This window comes from Mustela nivalis, assembly GCF_964662115.1.
Source record: "Mustela nivalis genome assembly, chromosome: 7".
NCBI classification, from domain to species: Eukaryota; Metazoa; Chordata; class Mammalia; order Carnivora; family Mustelidae; genus Mustela; species Mustela nivalis.
In genome coordinates, this window is record NC_139026.1 from 142,259,606 (window position 1) to 142,275,992 (window position 16,387).

At 47.2% G+C, this 16,387-nt stretch overlaps 1 long non-coding RNA gene across 2 annotated transcripts in view; it reads right to left on the reverse strand.

Moving 5' to 3' along the window:
* LOC309868661 overlaps positions 1-16,387 on the reverse strand; it is an 87,300-nt gene that overhangs the window by 3,605 nt on the left and 67,308 nt on the right. The window contains exons 8-14 of one of the 2 annotated variants that reach the window (XR_014313770.1): positions 15,453-16,288; positions 14,431-14,679; positions 13,827-13,943; positions 13,475-13,656; positions 6,989-10,403; positions 4,385-6,184; positions 3,312-4,262 (exon numbers count right to left, since the gene is read on the reverse strand). This is a non-coding gene — a long non-coding RNA (uncharacterized lncRNA). Of the gene's footprint in view, positions 1-3,311; positions 4,263-4,384; positions 6,185-6,988; positions 10,404-13,474; positions 13,657-13,826; positions 13,944-14,430; positions 14,680-15,452; positions 16,289-16,387 lie in introns of those variants that run through there. The other variant, XR_014313769.1, reaches the window with a different exon arrangement.

The window sequence follows — 16,387 nt, forward strand, 5'->3', positions numbered from 1 at the left end:
GGTCCACAGACCACACTTTCAGCAGCAAGGTGATCTCTGGGGACAGAAAAAGTCCACTTTTTCTCTTACTTCCCCTTCCTTTATGACTAAGGCTTCACCTACACCACACCCTCTTCTTCCCAACTCCAGCCCCATGGCTTAGCCTTTTAACAACAAGAATCAGGTGGAGAAATTGCCTTATCCTTATGGAACTGGAAAGCCTGTCAAATTATTATATTCCATTATACCCAGTTAATGTTTGGAAAATGTCTGTTGTTCTTCTCACATCCCCCTATCCCTCAGGTGCAGTCATAAACAGCTTGGATTTGTTTGCTGCTGTTGATCATGTGGCATTTTCCAGGTTTAATTAGCACATTTCTCCCAAAATACCACCAGTCTTCAAAGGCAAGGACAACACCACCAGCAGCAGCAATACTAAAATACTGCAGAATGGTTTTGTAACCTGTTAAGTGCACCTACCTTCACACCTCAACCTGACACCCATCCTTAAAGAAGCAGCGCAGGCTTTATCTGCTCTGAAAACTCTTCTCTAGGCTGATGAGGACAGTGCTCATTACATTTTGATGTTTTCCTTATTTATAGATCTTGTTTCCCACCATAAACTCCGGGTGATAGAAACTGTGTCTGAGGCACCTATAGGTGTGCGCTGCTCAGAACGTCATCTAGAATGAAGGAACAGATTGACTTGCACTTACAGTGCTCACAACCACCCTGTCCTCTCTCCATTTTGCTGGTGTGGAACCCAAGGCTGAGAAGATAAGCAACCTGCCCAAGGTCACCCTGGTTGCTGCCAAAACTGACTCTTCCCACTCTGACATGTCAGCACCCCACCCCCCATTCACCACCACCAACTGCCTGTATCTCTATGTCTCCCAAGAAAGGTTTTGCTGAATTTTCTCCTCAAATGAAGCTGTTGGACACATCCTACTCTGTAAGTGGTGACTCGGTCACACACAGAAGTGTCCTGATGAATTAAAAGACTAAACAATTTTTGCCTAAAATGTGTGTTTCGTAGTTTTTAAAAAAATTCAAGTGGATGAAGGATTTGTAAACAGACTTTATGATTAGCATGCCAAGTGACCTGACTCAACTCAATCATTCAAAATTATCAGACTCTGCATATCTAACAACCACACATAAGAACAGCAGATCCCATCATCCATGACCAAGCTTCTAGGAGATGTCTGATTCAAACAGCAAGTCCCAGACCAAATTCGAACACACACAGAAATATTCACTAGCAAGTAGGCACAAAAACAGCCATTCCCATCAGCTCAATGATGTAAAAGCTCTCATCTTTCCATGAAATATTAACTCAAAACAGATGTGACAATATTCTAGCACTAGTATTCAGCTACCATGTTTACTGGCATCAAGTTGCTATTAACCCTCTGTTAATACTTGGACACAGAACACATTGCTGTGCCTGGCTTAGACATCACTGCAAAATTTATAATTTGCTAGCATACTGAATTCCTAAATCCTATTCATGCAAAGACATCTTTAAATAGTTCTAGCCAACTTATGTATCATGAACACCACTCAATTCTTCAATGACAAACAGTTTCCCATATTTATTAGGCTCATTAGGGAACCCTCTAGGACTTACCAGAGATTAAGATCATTAAAGCTTTATAGAAACCTCTCAATACTCCTAAAGACTATGTCCAGGTAGCGGGCCCCTACCTGGCTCCTTGTGGTTTTGAGATCAAGCCCCATGTCAGGCTCCACACTCAGTGTGGAGACTGCTTAAGATTCTCCCTCTCGGCAAGTGCACCCCAATATTTATAGCAATAATGTCCACGACAGCCAAACTATGAAAAGAGCCCAGATGTCCATCAACAGATGAATGGATAAAGAAGATGTGGTGTGTGTGTGTATATATATATATATATATATATATATATATATATATATATATATATAATGGAATACTATGCAGCCATCAAAAAATGAAATCTTGCTATTTGCAACAACATGGATGGAACTAGAGGATATTATGCTACGTGAAATAAGTCAATCAGAAAAGACAATTATCATACTATCTCACCAATATAAGGAATTTGAGAAACAAGACAGAGGATCATAGAGGAGGGGAGGGAAAAACAAAACAAGACGAACCAGAGAGGGAGACAAACCATAAGAGACTCTTAATCTCGGGAAACAAACTGAGAGTTGCTGGAGTGGAGGGGGGTGGGAGGGATGGGGTGGCTGCGTGATGGACACTGGAGAGAGTATGTGCTATGGTGAGTGCTGTGAATTGTGTAAGACTGCTGAATCACACACCTGTACCCTTAAGCAAATAATACATTGTGTGTTAATAAAAAAGTAAAAACTAAAAAAATTTTTTAAAGATTCTCCCTCTGCCTTTCCCCCCACCACCCCCTGCTTGTACATTCTCTCTTTCTTTAAAAAAAGTAAAAAATTTCTAAAAAAGAGTATTTCCAGTTAGGATATTCTAAAGGTTAACTAACAACCCCATATAGGATTTAGAACAAAACATACACACACACACTCATTCAGATACGCACTTCTATCTATGCTAAAATATTTAAAAGTAATACATTTAAAGGTAAATTTTGCAGACAATACAACAGACGGATAAAATGAAAGAACACAACTGTGACAGATGGATTTCACAAAGACACACAAGAGTATAATGACGGATTCTCGGGGCTACTTCCATAAATATAACCACATTTCTTTAACCTTAGTATGGGTCTTAATTACACCCCAAATCACCGCTTAGTCTCATTTTAAATCCAACAAACTGAAGCCCAGACAAGGGACATGTTTGGCTCAACGTTGTCGTGAGAATTAACAGCAGAGCCAAAACTAGCACCGATCTTTAGTCTTTCCACAGCAGCTGTGGAGCTTCTGAAAAAAAAATTTCCAAATATAAAAATAATCCACAACTTTTTTTTTTTTTAATAGATTTACCTATCCATTTGAGAGACAGAGAGAGAGAAACAGCATGATGAGGGGAGGGGCAGAAGGTGAGAGAGAATCCCCCGCCCGGCAGATTCCCTGCTGAGCAAGGAGCCCACATCGGGCAGAACCCACAACCCCAAGATCATGACTAGAGCCCATATCAAGAGTTGACCACCCAACCTACTGAGCCACCAAGGTACACCACCCAAAACCTTTTGCAGAAAATGTAGAAGAAAAAATAAAAATATGAAGATTTAATAAAAGGTTATCCCTAATTCCTAAACTCCGATCTAGCCACCGTCAGTGCATCTCCTTACAGACATTAACACAATACACACCCATACCTGGTCATTTTAATATACATGATACCTTCTGGTTTTGCGGACTGCTTTTATTTAATTTGCTTTTATATGGGAAACAATTCCCCATGACATATAATAACCTTCAAAAACGATTTGTGTAATGACTGCATGACGGTTCGTCCTTTATTTATCCATTCCTCTACTGGTGGACACAAATGTTATCTCGAAGGGTTTGTTATAATCACTCTAAGATGAACATTCTGCTCCTAGAATGTAAGCATTATGAAGGGAGGGAGTTCGGATCACAGTACCCTCAGCCCCCAGAGTGACCAGCACATAGTAGAAGCTCAGTATGGATGGATGGATGGATGGACAGATGTAGATGGATGGATATGGATGGATGATTGAAATGGTTGGATTTGCATGCATCTCTGATAACTTCTCAAAACGTTTAGTTTGAGCACTAACAGATATTCTGGTTAAGTTGCCTCGTAAAAAAATAGGGCATCAATTTATTTGAAATGATCTCCTGTCCCATATATTAAAAACCTATTCATTCTTCAACTGACATTTAAATGAGATTATTTATTTACCTGAAATTCAAATTTAACTTGGCATGCCATAGTTCGATTTGCGAATGATAAACCCAATTCTTGATGTACTACCTTCCTAGCACAGGCTGTCCAGAACACCCACACTGATCTCTGAAAACTTAGACCTCCTAAGGAGTCTGAACCCACTGGCCTGTGGCAACCCAACAGTGAATGCTATCAACAGCCATTATCTTTTTGATTGCTGACCTTCTTCATGAGTCAAGACAAATAAGAAAAACCATAGCAAAGAGAACACCCCATAGTGGTGATGAACCCCGCCACAGCAGGATCTTTTCAAACACAAATGAAAGCACAGGAGTGTCTTCTCTTGCAGGGCTCTCTCCTCTGCCCACCTCTCCTCTTCCGCGGATGTGAGTCACTCCTGTGCCTCCGGACTGCTCCGTCCTGGCCTGCAAAAAACTGCATGGTCTGGCCCCTGCCTAGATAGGCGTATTCAACCATGGGCCTCTCCCTCCCCTCATGCTGTGCACCACAGACTCCCTGGCCTCTTTCAGTCCCTGCCATCTACTGGGCTCCTTCCTGCCGCAAGGTCTTCACACATACGCTCCTGCTTCTGCCTGGAGAGCCCTCCCTTTCTCCCGTTATTTAGCTCACGCTTACTCATTCTACATCCGCGCACTCTACATCTCACTTCCTCAAGAAGCTGTCCCTCACTCCTTTTGCAGACAAGGTCACGTTCCTTTGGTCTAAGATGTTAAAAGCCCTGAATGCTCTTCCTTTCCTGTATTTATGCTCGTTGACATTTTGATTTTGTTTTTGTTTAATATGTATACCCACAAGAACCCAGATTCCAGGAGGGCTTGAACAGCATGTCCCTTTTTGTAATCAGTCTGTTTCCAGGACCTAGCAGAGGTTCTGCCAAAATGAAAACAACTGGACACTCAAATATCTGTTGAGCAGGGAAGAGAAGCCGGCAAGTTTGCTAACATCTTCCCCTTCCCAAGGTAGAGAAGTAGCCACTCCTGACTTGAAAGATGACTCATTCCAGGTGGGTTTAAAGGAAGGAGATCAAAACCCAACTCCTTTTTTGACTAAATGTCTACAGAACTATATATAATCCCCATGTTACACACATGGCGTATGACCACAAACAATTACAATGTTTGTGTGGTACAATGTGGTATTTTCAGAGGCACACAGGGGTATAATTTCGGAAATGAAGGCAAATATGGAGCGAAAATTAAGATCTCTGTCCTATCATTCAAGCTAACTTTTCTTCCAGCTAAAAATTCCCAAATTTACAGGTCCAAGGGGATTTTTACCCCTCCACAGGCTCCCAGAGTACAATTTTATCCTTTTACCTATCCCATTTATTCTTAGCTTATCCCCTACATGGGATCCTCTATCAGATCTGGGTCTCTTTCCTCCTCAGTCTAAAATTATTAGAGAGATGTTCAAACATCTGCAAAAGTAAAAGACCAACAGTACTCATCATGCAGCTAAAACAAATATGGCCACTTCTGTTTCATTTTATGACCTACCCACTTTATTGTTTTGAAGCAATTATTTTATTTTATTTATATTTTTTATTATTTTATTTTACTTATTATTTTGAAGCAAATCCCAAATATCAAATTATTTCATCTATCAGTATTTCAGTACATATCAATATTTCAGTGTGTATTCAGTATGTATTGATATTTCGGTATGAAAGATAAAGGCTTCCACAAACGTCGTAAATTTTTACCAATAACTGGATTGTTCAAATTAAGATCCAAATAAGAGCGACACATCAGTTCGATTGTTGTGTCTCTTAAATCCCTAATCTATAGGTTCATTCTCCCTACTCCCCTTGCATTTTATGGATTGAAGTAGCAGGGTTACTTGCTCTATAGAGTTTCCCAAGCCCCAGAGTTTATGAATTACATCCCCCGCGGTGTCATTCACCATGTTCCCCTGTCCTCTGCAGTTTCTTTCAGTAAAGCGGCAGACCTAAAAGCAGAATAAATGCTTGATCTTTTCTCCTTTATCTGGCGAGTTTTCAGAATAATCACGGGACACACTTCTCCAGAAGAAACAAATGAATCGCTTGTTGTTTTGAAGATCATTATGAATTCATGGATTCATCCCTTCTTATGTCTTTTAATCCCTTGTAGTCATAGTTTGTGGAGCTCAGACGGTCCTGTCTTCGGCCAACGGCATCTTCTGTGCCCTCCCTTTTGATCTGACCCATCTTCTCTAACGGTTTCCATGCTGATTTGATAAGATGCTCTTGGCTCCTCTTCTACAGTTGCTGACCCAAATCTGGATCAGCTCTTTCTCCAAGGATGTTCGGTCACTTGTACACTGTAATTCACCTACGGTTTCAGTCTTCCCACTCAGTGATCAGAAACATTCCTATTAAAGTGTTCAGAATAAAAACAGCTGAAAAGTTATTTTGAGCTAAGGCAACTGAATTCCTGAAATGTCTTATCTGTCTAAACACTGAACCTCCTAAAAAAAGGCATAGACCTCCTGGCATAAACCTCCTCCTTGAGAACAACTGTAACCTTCTTTGGAGACAATTCAGCGCCATGCTCAGACATTGTCACAAAATTGACTTATCTCCCTTCCACTCCCTATGGGACCATTTGTCCTTCCAAAGAGAAAGAAAACCATTTTATGTTTAAATCTTTAAACTGTTTTCCCATAAGTGCCCTTCTCCCCATCCCCTTCACCTAATAAGATAGTATAAAAGTCCCAAATTTGAGCTGCCCTTTGAGCCACCTGTCTTTATAAACTCCTATATGTACAAGTATGATTAAAGTCTGTCCTTTCTCTTGCTAAACTGTCAGTCTGAATTTAATTCGCAGGCCTCCAAACAAGCACCTAAGAGTGGAGAAGAAAAACTTTTCCTCTTCAGCACTATTTTGACTTTCCTCCTGTTCTAAGATGTACCTACTCAACAGGTGACTAGACATTGACGTCTCCACATCCCCTAAACACATCTCAAATTCAACTGTTCAGCTATGACCCCACCCCCTTTCCCTCACACCTACCCTTTATTAGGGCCTATTTCGGTACTTGGTTATCTGGGTTTAGAGTCAGAGCAGAGCAGGACTCTGTTAGAAACCTGGATTCCGTCCACACCCTCGTGAAGCAGCCCTCTGTGGTCATTCTGGCGGGACCGGACGTCTAACGGTACCCCTGATCCTGGTATACCTGATCCTGGCCTTTGCAACATGCAGGAGGCTCTGCAACATGGCGAAGACTCCGGCCTGCCACGTCCCTCACTCTGTAGGAGGGACTTTGAGGAAGGCTGGCTGCCTGAGCAGGCCCGTGTAGAAGATGGACAGACCAGTTCTTAACACGTGAAGCTGTGTCTGATCCCATGCTGGCAAAAGGAGGCGGAGGTCTAAATGCTGGGTCAGCTCTCCAAAGCCCCTCCGAAGCATCTGGTGTACAAAGGGGAAAACACTAGAAGGTACAGGGCTTTCCAGGTGGGCTTCCCACGGACGCCGTGGGAACGGAGGTGACCTGGGGGCGGGAAAGGGCTACGGGAAGAGGCCCGAAGCTGCGGGCAACAGAGCAGAAGGACAGCAACAGCTCTGACTGGACAAAGCAAAGGGGTGACCGAAGGCCAGGCGGAGGGGTTCCGGGAACAGACTGGACACAGTGCCAATCAGACCTCGGAGCCCTGGGGATGCAGTGAACGTAGACTCGTCCCAGTCTTGGCTGAGTCTGGGACAAAGTAGGCTCACGAGGGGACATTCCCTCATGGCCAAGCCAAAGCCCTGCCTCAGCACCTCCCCTCCTGGACCCGTGTTCCCTGCAGGAGCCAGCTCCTCCGACTCTAGCCCCCTCCTCTGGACCAGAGGGCTTCCTCACTTCACAGTCTCCTCCTGGACCCCTGCCCGCTTCCAGCGGCTCCTCGGCCCCCGGCCCCCTCCCCTGCAGGTCCTCCCCGCTACCGCCGGGCAAGCCCTCCATGTCTTCATTTTGCCCCCCCCAAAACATAAAGTGCAAGACTTTGAGCACCCCCAAACATGTTTATATTTATGCACAAACCGAAGATGCCCCACTGAGCCAAAACTGAGGCTTAAGAGAGAAATGAAAAGAGAATCGGAAACATAAACAGGTACATGGGACGGGCCTTTCTTCTGTTTGCTCCGATTCACGGTCTGACCGACCTCACTGCAAACTCCTGCAACGTCACTGAAGGGGTCTGAGACTAGATGCGCAGCTGATGGCTTGTTTAGACTGGACGGGATGCATGAACCCTGAAAGTGAGTCTTCAAGATCTAAAAAGAGACTGTGTTTTGAGCTGAAGGGGACAGGAAAGGGGCAAATGAAGGAATCTGCCCAAGTCCACACCTTTGACAGCAGAGACAGCAGAGAAATAAATCCAGTTCCCGGTCCCACTGCCACTAAATTCCATCGGTTGAATACACTCTTTGCCCGCAGCCTGAACTACACCTTTCTGGCTGGACTTAAGCTTCTTACCTGGTCCTGGAACAAAACAAAACATACAAGTGGTGGGCACATAATCACCGAGTGCAGCTTAGGAAGGGGGTCTTCAAATCAAACACGGGTATTAGAAATAAAAAAGCAAAGAACAGAGGTACTTCTCCTCCTGATGGGAACCCTGCAGCCTGGCCATGGACCCACCAGAGCACAGCTGTTAAAAGGCAAAGATGGTTCTTGCAAGATCAAAACCAATGGAGGTAAGTTCATGTCCGACCCTAAAATAAATTCATAGGCATCGTGTAAGACTTAGACTCGCTTTGCCTGTTTTCCCATTGAAGCAAATAAGTCTAAAAAAAAAAAAAATAGCATTCCAAATGACCTAAGGTTAGAAAAATTGGCGTGCAACTGTTTTTGAATTGTCACCCCTGATTTCATTCTCGACGGAGTACGGCTCATCAGAGAGGGTATTGGCAAATACCCTCTGACTGGGGACTGACAGCTTCAACGTCAAAACAGGATGTGCCCCCACCAAGGCTCCTGCTTTGCCGCAATCTACCGGAATTAATTGGTCTTGGGGTTTTTTTTTGTTGGTGGTGGTGACGGTGGTTTTCTTCTTCTCTTTCTTTCTTTTTTACTTAAGAGCCTCAGATGGGCAGACATGGAAACAGCTTCTCATTTGCATAGAGCCTGGCCGGGCAAGGGTGAGCTGAGGACACGCTGAGTTGCCTTCTTGGCAAAGGCAGGAAGTCAGCTGCAAGAAGCTACCACTTTTCAACCCTGGGTGGCTTTTCCTTTTCTCTTTCTCTGCCATTCATTTTGGAAGAAAACATACATTTAATTTCCAACAGAGCACAAGAACTTGGAAGGGGAAGGAAAAACGGTGGCCAAATGCTCCAGGCTGGCCCAGTCACTCCTGTCCCCACATTTTTCCTTACTTAATTAAAGGTGCCAAGCCAGCAAACTGAAAGGGGCTCGTGGTCCCCGGCCATGCCAGAGGATGGCTGCTGGTGACTCACAGCACAGTGTCCCGAGCGCCCCTGGCCACATCGTGGGGAGCTGATACCAAGGGGCACAGCACCCTCTCCAGCCACCTGGGCAAGTGCAGACCTGAGCTTGTCATTCCACCCAAGAGAAGCCCCAGTTCAACGAACACGTCTGCACGAATGGGGGAGAGACTGTAGCAGAACCAGCCGACACGGAGCGCAACGGCTGCACCATTTCAAAGCCAACTGCTCCCTTCTTGCCGATGTCCCGATGCATTTCAATCTGCCCCGATGCTGCTCGCTTGATTTGCATCTCGTGCTCAGATACCTGCTGTCCGGTACTTGAGCTCCATCTAGGATATGCCCATGGACACAAAGGAGCAACCTTGCTCTGATATCGTGGCCAAAATGCAGGCAGGCCCATTCCAAAGGAAACTATCTAGAGATCATTGTTTTTCTATCCCACGTAAAGACACTGATTAGGCGAGCAGTGGAAACCAGCTCACACCACCCTGTCCTGGGCCTGACAAATGCCTTTGGGAGCTTGTAGCACCGCCTGGCCTCTAAGGTCCCTTCCAGAGACGGCAAGTTATGCAGACGAGGACGCTCAGCTATTCAGCACCGGGCAACCCGCAATCCTCCAGCCCTATGGACAGATGCAGAGCCTCTGCGTCCAGCCTCAAGGCCATCTCCAAGGACACGTGTTCTTAACATTCCTGGACTCTCAACCCCTGATCCTACAGGGAAGTGTCTCCAGATTGAAAGGAAACTGAATTTCTGTGGGTAGCATCTGGTCACGATTCACGTCCCGTCTGTCAGGTAAAACAATGAATTCTGCCCCGACAGAAGCAGCATAATAAAGTGTATGTGTTGGTTTGTTACAAGGAACAAAAAAACAGTAGGAAACTGAATGCTGTAATAATGTACAGGTAATATTCAGACTTGCACATAAATTTCATTTTCATGAGTGTTTCACCAGTTTTATAATGACCCTGAATTAGCTCGGTCAGAGGGCAACAGACCTTTAGAGAACTCCAAATCATTATTATTTTTTAAAGATTTTATTTATTTATTTAAGACCAAGAGAGACAGGGCATAAGGCAGGGGAAGGTCAGAGGGAGAAGCAGACTCCCTGCTGAGCAGGAAGCCCGATGTGGTGCTCGATTCCAGGACCCTGAGATCATGACCTGAGCCGAAGGCAGACGCTTAAATGACTGAGCCTCCCATGCTCCCCAGAGAACTCCAAATTATTGAACTGAATGTTTCTACAGGTTCCTGACATTCTGGAGTCATGAGCCCACCAAGTCACAGTTCTAGAAATATCCTCATCCCACAAGTTGCCTTTCCAACTTGCATTAATATTTTCTTTCATACCAAATTACTAGAAATCTATATTTCTAACAAGAAAGGGATGTTTTGTCACCTGAGAAGCTTTACAGGGCTTGCTAGTCCCTGCACCCCTCACAGACTGTGTGATCCCACATATCAGTCAGACAGAGCACACCCCATCTCACGAAGTGTGTAAAACTACACCTTTACAAAATTAAAATAACTACGTATTAGGGGCTGTTGGGGTTGTTTTGGAGATAAACACCGAAAGACTATGTCCTTTGAAGGGCCAAGAGTACATGCTAAGCTATGAAATAGAACAAATTTTAAATTCAGATATCTAGCAAAAAAAAAAAAAAAAAAAAAAGACATTTAAGACCAGGGTTTGCCTGACTTTCTTCTCCGTGGCTGTATCTGAGGAAGGCATGATATGAAAGAAGGATATATTTGAATTGATGGAATAAGTCATAACCTAGCAGGGCTCTTCCCTGTTGGCCAGGCAGATTGGCATTCCGCCAGCCTTTGCTATTAAAATGATTCCCTCTTATCCAACTCATCTGATGACTTTAAAAAAAAAATATGATGGGGAGCATCGTAGGGAGGGAAGAGGGGCAGAGGGAGAGAGACAGAGAATCTCAGGCAGATGCTCCCTCACTGAGCACAGGGGCCAACACAGGCTCAATCACATGGCCCCAAGATCCTGACCATAACCAAAATTAAAAGTTAGATGCTTAACTGACTGAGCCACCCAGATGCTCCATCTGAGGACTTTTAATACCACACCTTTTTACTGGGCTTCTTAAGGCAGATTTTGGGGCGCACGTAAACAAGGCTGGGCTGTGCACAGTGTCCGGTATCCAAGCCCATCAAACAATCTGCCGGGGCCTATGGGAGCAAATTCAGCTAGAAAAGTGGTGCAGGCGGTAGAGTTGAGAACCAGACAGACACATCCCAAACATAGAGTTGAGAACCAGACAGACACATCCCAAACATTCTGCATTTCAGCTCTTGAACCTTAAGCAAATTACCTCTTTTAATATTTTTAACCTCATTTCCTAACGTACCTCACGGGGTTCTTATGGGTACTGGGTGTGTATAAAGTGTTTAGCAGAGTGCCTAAAATGCTTGATAGGTCGGTAGATGGATATTCAAATATTTTGGAGGAGAATGGGAGTTTTTTTCTCAGAAACTCTTCCCGGGACAAATGATCCAACTACCCAAAAAATAAAAGAAATAGTCCTCGAGGGGTCAGACCCAAAATCTCTATTTCTTTTTAGGAATTCCACTCATAATTTTCCTTCATGATTCTTGATCTTATCCTCCCCTGTCCACAATCCAGCTCTGTTTGGGGAAATAACCTTCAAAGGAGAGAGCAGAAGGGCCTAAGTGATAGTCCTCCCTGCCGGCCAACCTCACGGCGGCATCACCCAGACGCAGCTAACCCGACACAGTCACTATCTGTGAAAAAGGCAATATTTTCCTAATTCGTGGGGGCTGTGGTAGAGATAAATTAGATCGCTTTTGCACAGAGCTGTTGGTTCCTTAAAACGAAAGAATATTTATTTGACAGAGAAAGAGCAAAAGCAGGGGGAGGAAGAGAAAGAGAGAAAGAAGCAGACGCCACCCTGAGCTGAGAACCTGATGTGGGACTCGATCCCAGGCCCCCAGGATCATAACCTGAACTGCAGACAGAGGCTTAACCAACAGAGCCGCCCAGGCACTCAGAGAAGAAGAGAAACCATTAGAGACTCTTTAAATATAAGAAACAAGCTGAGGGTTGCTGGAGGGAAGGTATGGGGCGCAGAGGTTTGGGGTAAGTGGGGGATGAGCCTTAAGGGGGCGCTTGGGAACCAGCACTGGATAATTATACACAACTAATGAATCACTAAGCTCTATCTCTGAAACTAATAGTATATTATATGTTAATTAATTAATTTCAAACAAATTTTTAAAAAGAAAAGGATACAATCACTCTCTGGCCTTCTTATCCACGACCCCGCACAGCACCGGCCGCGGCACTGGTCCACCCTCTCCCTCCCCTCTGCCGCCCCCACCCCTCCCTTGCACCTGTCCTTAAACCAAACTCACCCCGGGTGCGGGGTGCGCTTGCATTGGCATCAGCGATCCCCTCCTGGGGGTTGCTGAATGCTCTGGGGGCAAATCTGTTGATCTCCTGCCACTTTCAAAGGGTCAACGCCCTGATTCCGAGATAAGGACGGATCCGGAATAAGCGGGCAATGGTCTCAGACACGGTTCCTCCCCCAGAGCTCTTAGGGGGAAGGTCTCCAGCCCCCGGCACCCCTGCTCACCGCCACTTCTCTCTTCTTCCGTCCTCGGGGCTTCGAGCAAACTTCCCTTCCCGACCCTGACTTCGGATTCGGCCAAGCTCTGCTCGACCCGAGAGGGGCATCGTCAGGAACCTCTGCAACTTCTTGCCGCTCGCACGGGGACCAACGCTCGGGGCGGGACCCGGGGCAAGGCAAAGCAGGAAGACGGTCTGAGAGCTCGCCCTCAGCCTGGCATTTCTACCGCGGAATTTTAACCCAAACAGCCTTCTGGTAGCAATTCCCCTTCCGCAGACCGACCTCGGGGCACCGCGTGCCCTTCCTGCCTGCTTTATGGTCAGCAAGAAAAAACCAGTACGAACCTGCAGGAGCCTGCAGGAGCCGCCCCCGCTCGGAAGGCCCCAGCCCGGGCGCCGCCGGGCGAGCCGGTGAGAGGACCAGAGCGAGCGAGAAGACACACCTGCCCGGCCGCGGGGAGACCCGCCAACCCGGGCACCCCTGCCAGGCTGCCACGTGCGCTCCACGTGTGCACGGTGCGCCCGCCCTACCTGGGGCTGCGGTCACGTCCCCCCAGAGCCCGCTCCGCGGAGGCAGAGGCCCGTTATGAGACCAGCACCCCGGCCCCGGCCCCGGCCCCAACCCACCTCCTGCTCGCTCCGGCCGCCGGGTGAATCCTCGCCGCGCGAAGACCAGCATCTCGCCGGGCAACGAGCGCGCGCATGCCCGTGGGGTGCACAGGCTTTGCTCTGCCCGCGGGGTCCCGGGCATCCTCGCGCTGTTTAGGTCTTTGGCTCAGGATCTTGCCCTCTGGCTCTGAGCCACTGCCCTGCGCAAGCGGACGGGATGGGGCCAGCATCAGGACAGCCTGCTTCCTCCCCGCTTCTGCACCCAGGAGGCCCCCAGGATGCGGTACCCCAGCATCATCGGACACCTCCCTCCAACACTGGCCTCCAGGTCCCCCCCTCCGCCCCCCGCTACCTCCAGAGACCTGCATACCGCCGAGTCGGCCCACCACCCGCACCTGTCCGCCTCTGCCCCGCACACCCAGTCTTCTTTCTCCTGCTCCGTTCTTTTAGACTTGCGTCCTAGGACTTCTCGGCCCTCCAGCCTGCCCTGGAACCCCAAATACCAAAGCCTGGTCTAAATCCCTGAGTCACACAGTCGGTCTCTCTGGTCCCAACCTGGCAAGCGCCGCCCACCCCTGCAGCTGCGTTCCTCCTCCACGGCGCGTCTAGGTCTCCATCACTCACACCTGCAGACACCCCCTCTTCAGTGGGGACACCAGCTCGGGTTATTTCTAGCCGCCAGCCCAATCCAGGTTTGTTAGTGGCAAACTCTCCCCAGCTGAAATGCCACTTTTTAGTGGCATTTGCTCCTAGGGAGTTCCTACATACTCAGAAAAATCATGAGTGTTCCCAAAGGAGGTCCTCACTGACAGTCACTCCTGGGCCCACTGGAGTATGTCCAGGAAATACAAACTTGTAAACTCCAAAATAAGCCTCCGGTAAGCGGGGAAGAGGAGGAGGCATTCCTATTAAATCATGTGCACAGGAAAGGAGCTGACATTTTTATGACCATTATGATAGGACAGCAGTATTACCTCTCACTTAAAGATGAGGATGCCCGCGGCCCGTGTTAATTCACTCTCTTGCCTGCTGAGATCAAAGCTTCGGTCGGACTAGTTGAAGGAAAGGTGAGGGGGGACCATCAAACACAAGTAGATCGGAAAGGAAAAGCCTTTTTTCTTTGAGGCAGATTGTGAAGGTAGCCAGTCCACACCACTCTCTGCAGCCACCGTGGGTAGCCTCCTCTCTGTTCAGCCTCCTCAAGCAGAGAGGGGCTGCTCGGGCTGGCTTAGGAAGAAATGATACTCGGAGACCCCCTGGCCTCATTCTCCAACCCCTTCTCCCACTCGAGCAGCCAATGGTCTCCATCTTGCACTTGGGAGAGTCAGGGTGACCGGCAGGCACTACCAGGCTTCAAGGTACCTGCTGCGGTACCCCAGCATCGGACACCTCCCTCCAACACTGGGACTTGATTTCCGTGCATATTTTTAATATCTAGACACCAGTAATTCTCATTCAAGTGCTCATGTCTCTGGTTTAAAGAGAAAAACAAGCGGGCTCCCTGGGTCTTAACGTCAGCCTGTCAGACCTGGGCTCACAGCGCTAAGACTGCATTTTTTACTCCTTGGTCTACACTCTTGGTTTACACAGTCTTCTCCGATGCTGCAGTTTGTACCTTCTGTCACTTCCCAGTTCCTACCCTATTGAGCCCCGGGTCTGTTGCTGGCTGCAGTTGGATCCTTCGGGGACATATGTGTCACAGTGTATCCAAAAACGGAGCATGGGAACCCAACTCCCAACCACCCTCCACTTCCAGTATGTTCTCTTCCAGGGTGTGCCATGTCCGTAAGAGGTGGTTTTAGTCTCCCGTTGCTTGTGGAAGAAACACAAGCAGTGGGGGGTTGCCAGTGTCTCCGAACCCTCCCTTCCCAACATTGCCCCCCTCTCCTTCACCACCGCCCCCAGGGGGCCGCACTAGCCCATCACAGTCCACCTCGGAAGTGAGCTGCGAATCCATCCCCTTCCCCCCCGCACCTGCCCCATCCTGCTCTCTTACCAGGGCTACCAGAGAGCCTGTGGCTTGTTCTCTCCATTTTGCTTCGCACCCCCATCTCCCCGCACAGCAACTGTAGCAAAGTTGTTTGTAGTGTGCTGAAATAGACACAATATTTACCATTTTAACCATTTTTGAGTGTATAATTCAGGGCCATAAGCACATAGGTGCAAACATCACCACCGTCCACCCCCAGCACTTTCTCACCTTTCCCAGCAGTACCTGTTACACTAGTCCACACCGATTACACGGTCCCTATTGATCACGCCCATTCTCTCCACCCACCCACCACCCAGGCCGCGATAACCACCGCCCCGACTTCTGTCTGTGAATTTGACTCTTCCAGGTACTCAGAAGCATGGCATCTGCAGGATTTGTCCCTTTGTATCTGGCTGATGTCTTTAGCGTCATGTTTCCAAGGTTCATCCGTGTGGGAGCCGGTGTCTGAATTTCCTTCCTTGTTAGGTCTGAACAGTATCCCACTGTGTGTGTGTATGTGTGTCTGTGTGTGTGTGTATGTGTGTATGTGTCTGTGTATGTGTGTGTGTGCCTGTGTGTGTGTCTGTGTGTGTGTATGTGTGTCTGTGTGTGTCTGTTTGTCTGTGTGTGTGTCTGTTTGTCTGTGTGTGTGTGTGTGTGTGTGTGTGTGTGTGTGTGTGTGTGATGCCGCGTTTTGTTGATCCTCCTTTTGTTCTCCACCTTTGGGCTATTCAGAATCATGGTGCCAACAGCGTGCGTGGACAAACATCTGTTTGAGCCCCGCTGTCCGTTCTTCAGGGGGTGGGGGGATGTCCCGGGAGTAGAACTACAGGATCCAATAGTAATTCTACATTTAAGTTCTTGAAGAACCATAACAAAATTTAAAAAAAAAAAAAGAACACACATTAGATTATGTCTTTCCTCTCCTTGAAGTCCTTTGACAACTTCCATTGCACCTG